This window comes from Gymnogyps californianus, chromosome Z (assembly GCF_018139145.2).
Source record: "Gymnogyps californianus isolate 813 chromosome Z, ASM1813914v2, whole genome shotgun sequence".
In the NCBI taxonomy this organism is placed as follows: Eukaryota; Metazoa; Chordata; class Aves; order Accipitriformes; family Cathartidae; genus Gymnogyps; species Gymnogyps californianus.
In genome coordinates, this window is record NC_059500.1 from 2,429,623 (window position 1) to 2,439,968 (window position 10,346).

A 10,346-nucleotide genomic window follows, 5' to 3' on the forward strand; every position below is an offset into this window, starting at 1 on the left:
ATAAAGAAGTGATAGCTCCCCATTAGTCTCATATTGACTCACATAAAGACATCATTCGTCTGTGACATTCCCTGCTACAGGATATTATTGTGGCAAATACTGATATCTAAAGGATTATTTCAATGAAGAGTATCATTCGAATAAAATTACAAGGGATACTAATATTCATGTTTACGACAAACTGACTACCTGCTGAAGAAGAGAATACATTTCAAATTTTAATCAAAAAAAAGAAAAAGATAGCTTGGGAAACAGGAAATTCTGATTTCTGTAACTCTGGTTCTGACACTGACTCCTTCCACAGCCTTGGGCAAGGCACTTGAATTCTCTCTGTCACAGAAACAATGATTAACTACCTCTTTTGGCTCTTCAGATGATTGATTTTGTTAATGTTTCTAAAGTGCTTTGATAATGAAACCCAAACCCATAAAAATCCACTGTGTTATAACAATATTAAAGGTTTTATTTCCTTCCAAAACATCAGATGCTGGCTGACATTCATTATGACACAGGAATTATGTATTTTTTAGAAAAGTCACGGAATGCTAATCTATAAGGCAGTTTTCAGGTTTCCTGTTTCCCCAGCGTTTGCAAGCAGATAACTTCCACTATAGGAACTCTTGCTGTAAGAAACACAATAGTTATTTAGCTCCTAAAATTAATGCTGTGGCAGAATCCGATACAGATGTACAGACGTAGTTATACCACAAAGATGTTGCTTCAGCAGACACGAATTATGTTGTTCGGAAGTACATACAAACTTTACAGCAAAGGCATGTTTTCGCCCAGTAAAGCTTTTGGTACCATCTCCAAACATTATCATCTTGCAAACCTCATTTTCTGTCTCCATTTGCTGTTTAATAATAGAATCTCCTCCAAAACTGCCACCCTCTGAAGATGTCCAAGCAATAAGCACAAGAAGAAACAAAAAGCATAGGTACTCAGGTAGAAAGTGGGCCATAATCTGCTTTCATTCACTGCTCCCACACTGATGTGTTCAGTTTTTCCTTAGTATTTTATTACTTTTCTGTACTATTTTATCATGGCGCAAATGTTGAGCTTATCTCTTACGTGAGAGTGTCTTGTTATAGAAGATCTGGTTATTGAATGTCCTGACGAAGAACAATGTTGTTAATAACTTGCCTGCTCAAAGATGTGTCACTTCAGATCCATCTTGTATCTGGATCTCAGCTACATATAAATGCCCTCATCTGCAGCTCCCCTTCCTTAGACTGATGATGGTTGTTCTGCTTTGGAGTCAAATGTCTCACAAAAGACTTACTCAGCTGGTGGAATTTATTTCACATAAAAACAGTTATACAGAAGTTTTATCTAAATGACCATCATCTTTCTTTCTATAAACCTTATAGTTGCTATTTTTGCAGTTTTCCTTGAACACTGTAATCTATTAAATTCTGACTGACGTGAAAACATAGGTCAAAAACATTTCCTACAGATCCACATATGCAGGGAAAACGATGTGAATGTATCTTCTCTGAGGCATCATCTGACCTGGGGAGGCTTGTGCACATAGTTCAAGGTCTGTGAAAACTCCGGGGGAACACTATTCTCTCTGTCTTCCCAGACATAAAGGGGAAAAATAACACATGCTTTGCCCCTGCAGCCCAGTACACCTGAAGACAGCGCTGGATGTGGGGGAGTTGTTGATATCTGCACACTTACACACGTACAATCCTGCTATGATTCTGGTATTGTTCCTCAGCATTTTTAGTGGGACTAAAACCATACATCCCTAGCATGACCGTAAGTACCTAAGTTGGGCACTGGCCCAAGGAGTCTTTGCCAAGAACTTCTCTTTCACTGCTTCCTTTTGTAGGTTATATCTTATGAAGCTACAATGGATGATCATGTTATTCATCCGAAGTTAGATAAGATACAGGCTATATTTTGACCTAATAACAAAAGACACACATCATATTTCCATGTTATGGGGTCGGGAGATATTTTCAACAAAACCCCTAAACTGTATTATTTGTAACTGACGTGGTTATGAATCCTACGTTTTGAATCAAGGATTTATAAAGTTTTGGGAAGCTCTTACGTTTAACTTCAGCGATTCTTGTGAACAGTTCACCTCCTTGCTTACATGGTACATCATGAGCGGGGAGAAGAGGCAGGAGATGTGATCTGAAGACAAGACATTTTTACATTTGAGAATGTGACTTACAGTCATTGGCACAACATCAAGAGGAGGTCCTGGCACACAGCAGAGGTAACAAATACATCCTCTGAAGAAAAAGAGTATCAGATGCTGCACAATGCACGAACCTCTGCAGAGAGACAGATGGAGGGTAAATGCAATAGCCAAGTAGAGGAAATAACAAGAAAAAGTTATAATAAAGAGTTGCAAGCAACTAACACTGCTGAAAGGTTTGCTGAGACCAAGCTCAGCTCACTAGGAATATAGTCACATTGGTACAGGAAACCCCATTTAAGAAGAGGATAAATGCCAGTTGCAAAAAAAATTGGAAATTATTCTGGATAAAAAAGAGGGTGTCAACAAATAAGCTGTTGGCTTTTCAACGGTCAGTTTAAATAAAATCAGATCTATAGAAAAAAAGATCTTTTCCTTTCCAATTATACCTATGACCTTGAATGGAGGGATACTAAATGCTTTAGATGTTTTGTTAATTTTATATATGCCTGTAAATTCTCATAAACATACAACTTTAAGCCCGTAAGTATAAATATATCCTAGATATAAATACTTCTCCTTCTAATGAGATTACTGCTATGTTTTGTTCCATATTCAGAATTCCACTGAATTCTGAAAGAGATGTACTCTTACAAAGCAATGGTTAAGCTACCATTACATATGAATAGAGGGACTGTGGTAAATACACCTTTTTCTGAATCAGTATCTATTGCACTTCAGGTGCGATTCACAAATTCAGCACTTTACCTTTCAGAATGCTTTTCAATAATGGTTAACTAAATCATGTTACTTGGCTACTTGATACTGCTGTCATGATGTCATCAATGACGATGTCATCAATAGATCATACCACAGCCACTGAATAAATGATGGACAGGTATGAAATCAAACACTGATGTTCAGTGTGTTACTGATACAGGCCTTCAGGTACACTGTCCTCATGTTAAATGTCTTTCATGTCTCCATGAAATATAAGTATAAAAGATAACTATTCCCACTTTAGCTACTGTGGTACCATCTAATACTATAATTAGAATAAATGAGTGAGATTTGAGCATTTTAAAATACAATTCTATCAGCAATTTGAACCAGCATAAACTGAGACCACCGTCAAAAGAAACAGCTTTGCCTTTGACCCTGTTTCTGGCTGATCTATCACCCTTTCATAACCCATTCCCTTTGGCTCGTACGTGAGCTTTTGTGACCACTTGCTGAACTAGGTCAGTGAATTATTCTGTGTGACAACAAAACAAAAAATGAATAGCAAAACCCCCAGATACTATATAGATATTAGATAATTAGATATTATATAATAACTTATTTAATAATAATAATAATAATAATAATAAATTAACAACAACAACCACCACCACCAAGTTAATTCATATAATTCCTCAATCTGGTTCACTATAAGACTGCAAAATATCTGTGAAAGAACCCACATGGTACAGAGGTGGAAAAGAGGAACAATGGGAGGACAGGACTGCTTTTTTTAGCTGCTGTGACAACTTAAAACTGCTCAAAAGGTTCATCTAACTGTTGCCTCTCTCTGCATCCCGTAAATACATGGCTGTTTTCTCAGAAATAAATTCTGACCACAGAGTTCAGTAGTGAATTTCAGAAGAAATAAAAGGCCCACTTCTATGTGTATGTCTGGCTAATAGGATTTTGATCTCAACATTCAGTAATTATCAAGTAACTATTTTGCTCTCATTCTGGGAACTGTAAATAAGGGATTTATTGACAGATCCCATTTTTCATTTGATGAGAAAATACAGCAGAAGTACATATGCAGGTGTTCATGGAAGCATGAGTGTTAAGATGAAACAGATATCCTTCATGATTACTTAGCATAGCTTAGACAAATAGATTTAACAAAAAAATGTAATTTAGTATTGCCACCACAATGCACTGGAATGCCAAGTTCTGTTTTTTCTAAGAGCCTATTATTTACTCTTTTAAAGGTTTTCAGTGAGTAGACAAATCACTGCAGTTTACTGAATATCGATGATATCTGCCAATAAAAATCTCCATGATATAATCTTTGCTTCTGATTAGACCAAATTTTTTTGACAATATCCTCCTCTTCATGTTCTGGTATTTCAATTTCTAATTTTGATCTGGACTAGGAGCAGACTTGTACATCCGGAAATATAAAAAAGTAGGCAAAATAATGTAACCAAACATTTCCAGTTAGTTGCCTTTTTTTTTTTATTTTAGGCAGATGTTAAGGTAATCTGAACTCTCTCCAGCTCAGTGTGCACACTAGCTGCTATTATAAAAAGTGACTTTGTAAATGACATCTTACTTAAAAAACCCGTGACCTCTGCAGCCTTATGATTATAAAATACTTTTCAGCACTTTTTATTGCAGAAGCAAGAGAGAGCATGTTAACACTGTCTCTTGTGCCATAATCAATGGACTAATTAACCAAATCTGGAACCTTTAATATGACTACATGGCCACCAGCTATGTAACGTGACTTTCAGGTTCCATTCACAAGGCTGACAGCTAGAAACAGATTTGTTTTATTTACAAAGTACCTCCTTGAGAAAGAAGTCACTGAGACACAACAAACATGAAATGTCAGGATATCTTTACAGTCACTTTTCTGAATATATTTTGTGTTGTACAAAAGAATTGTTTTTGCTATATTACATCCACATCATATTAATCAGCTGAACCAGTTCTATTATGTCTTCCCTTCTGTATTTCAAACACCTTAGCAATACAGAACAGATTTATGAATCTTGAAAGTAGTAAAGTAAAAAGGGGGAAAAAAACCAAACAACCTGTGTTTACAGTGCCTAAAATGGAAAGGCCTGAGTGTACTTGTATACAAACAAAATTAGAAGTTGCTGTTCTGAAAAAGAAATGCTTGAAAAACACCATGGTTTAAGGCTTTACAGAACATATCATTGTACTCAGTGTAGGAGGTGAAGACAAGAGGCAATTTATTCTGCAGCTGGTTTAGAAATAAACACAGCAACGGAAGATAAGGAGTGAAAGAGGGATAAATCCTCCTGTAGCAAACTTGATGGACAGACAGGCTGCCATTAACAATGCTGTTGCCTTTGTAAGTACAGAGTGATGTGGAGATACCCTGGCATTTATACTGTAGACATGGTCCTTAAAGATTTTACACCTCCAATTCCTTAGAATTATCAGCTATCTCCAGCCTGTCACTCATCCTGGCAATCTTAGATTTCTAGCTTGCAGGCCAGGCAGATTATTGACAAAGCAATCCAGGGTGATATAATACACCCTGACAAACAACAGTGAGGGGGATTGTGTTTACCACTTTCACTGCACCAATTCAGCTAAATTAATTCTTAACGCCGAAAGTAAACTTTCTCTTGATAAGCATTCACTCCCCTCACCCTATTGTTTTGTGGCGCTACCCTGGCTCCGAGTAGAGTAGCAATGCATTTTGATGCATCTAATTTAACCTGCTTGCCCCTAGTAGAAGTGAGAAGAAGGTTTCTTGTACAACACCAAGCTAGCCAACAGCTATAAATACAAAAATGCTGGCATACGATAAAGTTAAAGCTCTAGCTTAAACAGAAAAAAAGGCAGGAACATTTCAAATCTAGGCTTGCTTCTCTGTCCTCACCTTACCTACCTCTACTGAGGCTGTAGCATCCACGGTGTGAACTTTAAGATCACATACTATTGAGAGACATAAGCACTGGTAAAAACGTTCAAAAAAAATTGGCTCTGAGATGACTTTCTTTTTTCCTTTTTTTTTTTTTTCCCCCTCCACCATGCTTTTGCCCAAAGGCGTTTTTTAGCTTTCAGGTTATACAGTCTGTGGATAGAAAAAAAAGGTTTTAAAGAGTTGACAGATCCTTAGCAATAAGGATGACTCTATATGCTGCTAAACTTCTGAACTGATTACTTAGACTTGTTTCATAAAAAGGATTATTTTATGCATTCAGGATGAAAAAAACACGGATTTAGCACCCAGTGCTTCAGCTGCAACTCATGCAAAGAGTGATGTCATAAATGTGGGAGAAAACATCACATTTGCTTACTTACAATTATTGATGAACTTCTTCTGTGTCAATTTTATCAGACACAGCAATGCTAATCCAGAAATAACTTATGTGCCAGGAGTTCAGTCATTTGCATGAGATGAAGTTAATTGTAAAACAGAAGTAAAAATCCAAATCCCAACAGTCTTCAGAGGAGGAGTGTTAGACAGTGGATTGCTGTTCATTCTGAAAACTGAAAAAAAACCCCTAATCTTATCTAGAGGTGAAAGTCCCTTGACCTTGGAAGTGCTCTGACCAAACTTTGATTCAGGTTCATCTTTACCTCAGAATTTGCAAATTCAGGACAACCAGCCTAATCACACACCTTCTCAGATGTTTTAACCCTATTAAGTGGGAATTGTGCCAAAAAAAAAGGGAATTTCTGACAACAAAATACACACTTGATTTTCATCCTATGGAAAATGCTTTAATACGTCTCCAGCACTTAAAACTAAGTTAAGAGGATATATTTATTAAACACTATAGCAGCTGTGCACATGGGACCTGAGCAATTTCTGCTTCAGTCTCTTCAGCTGTTCACTAGCTGGACCTTGATAACAAAGAATGAGATTTCTGACCCTTTTCTTAACACAGCTCTGTTAGATAGCTCAGATCCTTTTACACTTATTCAAAACTTCAGCATGAAGTTCCTCTTCTGAGGAACTAACAAGTCTTTCTAGTAAAACAGCAGCAAAATTGATCAAAATTATTATTTTTTAATAATAAGTATGGAGGAAAAGCAGGAAAATTGGTTTTCTTCAGTTTTCTGATAATTAAGACTTTCCTGCCTAATGTAAGAAGGAAAAGAAATATCATGTCATCTGAAGAACAAGTCCCCAGTTATGGTTTCCTGCAAAAATTCTGATCCCACATCAGAATCAAACATCAAGATACAGACTCCTCCCACACGTAGTATGGTTATGGTTTGGTTTATGACTTTTTCCCCCTTCAATGTTCAGGGAACAATTGGTTATTTAATTAAACAAACCTGTTTTTCTCCTTTTTCAAATACTTAAATACTCGGATTGTTTTCAGCCCAGAATGACCTTCCCTGTTTCCTACATCTGAAATCTAACAATTCATGGGTCCTGTTGATATCTTGTTGAGTGCCTTCCAGTGAGGGCACCTATAGGTCTTTATTTGGCGGTCTCACCTGTCAGGGCGAAACTTTTCCTCTCCACCTCCCTCTGAAATGTCTTTCCACATTTTCCTTGGTTTTAAGTATTAATTTATTGGCTTGCTGTACCTTGGCACTGGATATTATTATCACTAATGATCTTTGCTAATAACCTTTTAATATGACTACAATTTTAAAATTTTAAAAATGCACTAAGCACTGGGAAGCCAAAGCTACTGTAAGTCATTGAGACTCAGACTCCTAAGACAGTTCGATGTGGCTTGGTATTCAAGTATGACTATTTTATTAGGGATAATGGTGTTTTTAATTGAGCTAGTTACACCAGTACAAACCTTAGCTAGGTGCGGGATAAGAGATTGGAAGGTATCACATTACTTACATCCTCTGACATATAAGAACAGGCTATTCCACTCTTGGCCTATATATTTTGGGAAAAGTGGGGTGGAGTTACGTAAAGACCTTACCTGTGGAGTCTCACAAATCAGCCAGGTGGTTTTGAAAACTCTCTCCAGTCTTGTTAGTCACACTTGGTAATATCAATTAAATAGTCAGAAAAAATAAAATTGATGAAGAAGTTACAGTGTACCATGATTGCTGGAGAATTACCATTTGATGAATCCTTTCTAATCTGACTTAAACGTTAATTGTAGCAACACATTTGAGGCAAGCAAAATTACACTGCTTTAAAACGTAGTTTTAGTGCATAGGGATAGACGAAGACATCCACAGTTTGGAAACGGATTGTTTCAACCTTTTGTTTATGTTCTGTGAAGTGAAGGCAAGGGAGCATTGATGCAGTATCACAGCAGCGGGAGTGGAAAGTATTATTCTGTGCTACATTAAAACATGAATTTTTAAAAAATACTTAACTCTATGACATCACCATTATGCAAAGTTGGAACAGGTTTAAGTCTTTAAAAATCCTGCCACCTAAAGAGCAGCATCTACAGTGAGCTTTGACCTCTGAAGAGGCTGCAAGTACAAAGGGCAAATATTCTGAGACGATGAAAAACCCTGCAAATTACAACAAAGGAAATATAACCTTGACTATACTGTGGATGCTGACAGAAAGCAAAACTGCCTGAATTATAACAATGATAATTTGTTAATTTTAATTATTTATAAGGAGATGACGGCCGAGTTCCCAAAAATCTTTCTATTAAGAATTCTCAGTATAAATCTCTCTGATATACTGTAATGCTACTTCATCTCTGCTGCCAACTGCGCTGGAACGCATAAAGCCCCTCATTAGTTCACGCCTCCGCTTACAAGGATTGCTTTAACAAAGGGATCTAGTGTGTGCTAATGACTCTTAGAATTAAGATATGACTGTGGCAAAACAATAAATACCTCTGTCTTATTAAAATGATTTGGTAACAGCAGTGCAGAGCTGCTTTGTATTCGCTTTTCTCCACAAGCATTTTAGTTCAGGCAGAAAACCGGGGATGCACTCCAGAGAAACACATAATGAGGTCAGATGGAAAATCTTGTCTTGTTTCAGATATGAATTCAATCCATCCTTTCTTGCATGTGAGACAATATACACAGAAGACAACGCTGCTGACATGTTTTAACTTCACTGACACTGAAAATGTTTTCTCTTCAGCTGAGAAAATGTTTAATCTCCATCTGAAATATTATATGTAGGATTAGTGGAGTTGGTCATAAAATCAGTTTTTATTTACCCATTTAACCTCTGCCTTTCATCTGATGCTCACTTAGCACCACTGCTCAAAATTCTTTTGATAATTTTGTCAGTTAATTCACATCTAGCAAAGTGCAAAGAAAAAATGTGCTAGATGTAAGGTTGTCACCTTTTCTATTACTGCGCTAAACTCCTGGGGGGTCTGCAGATTTTACAGGGAAAAGGGCGGGGGAAGGTTTCAAAAACTCTGGAAAAGAATACTGGTCTTGTAGTTAAAAACCAGGAGAACTGGAGTTCACCTGTCACAAGCAGGTACTTTGGTTCAAAACTATTCCCTAGAGCCATGCTTTGCTATTGAGCATAAGTCAGAACAATGTGTCAAGACTTGGAGCACAGCTCTTCAATGTCTAACACAACTATTAGAGAAAGAGCTAAAAAAAATTCGGTTGTCAGCATAATTTGAGTTTAAAATGATTTTAAAGGAATGTTTAATTCCTAATTAGCCTATTCAGTGCATTATAATGTACATTTATATCCAGCAGTGAAGGAACCCAGGGTAACCTTTTTATGTAGCGTACCTTGTATGCTATGTAACTGCCCATGGAAAACAACAAGGATAGCTAAATTAGCTATGGCCTTTAACATGCACAGGTCACATTAGAGAAAGTGCTATATTAAAAAAAAAAAAAAAAAATTTAGCTTCACTTCACCAAAAAGGACCATTCTTCTAACTCTAGCCCTGTGAAAATGTGTTTCACCGCTGCCTGTAAGGAGATAGATCAAGGCTTACCGTTAAGCTTACGCAGATCATTTTTGGCTCTTTTACGGCCTCTGTTTTAGTAACGTCTAGATGACTCATTGTGTTGAATACATATGCTTTGTTTTGCATATGGTTGGTTATGGTACAAGGGATTATGCTACACGCCAATGTCATACAGAAGATTCTGCAGAAGGGATGGGGTTCTGGTCCGTGGTCCACCCTGGCACCCAAAGCACAGTGCCTTTCTCGTCTCTCCGTGGGGACAACACTGTCCACATTTCTTAAGGAAAAATACCACAGTGTTAAATAGTGAAAAAAAGAAAAAAAAAGAGATGACTATTGTAAGGTACAGCATGAATGTCAATTACCACATCATCCTTAATATTTGTGAATGGTTTATATATCTCTGCTACAGGAAGCTATAAGAGTAAAGGGAAATATACCTTGAGTCCTATCATCTCAGAACTGGGAAACACTATTCAGGTCAAAGGCTGAATGTCACTGCCCGTGATTTTCACAGCGGTGTTACCTTGGCTCTGCAGATCTACCAATTATAGGTGTTTTCAGGACCCCTCTGAACTTTTCCGACTAGA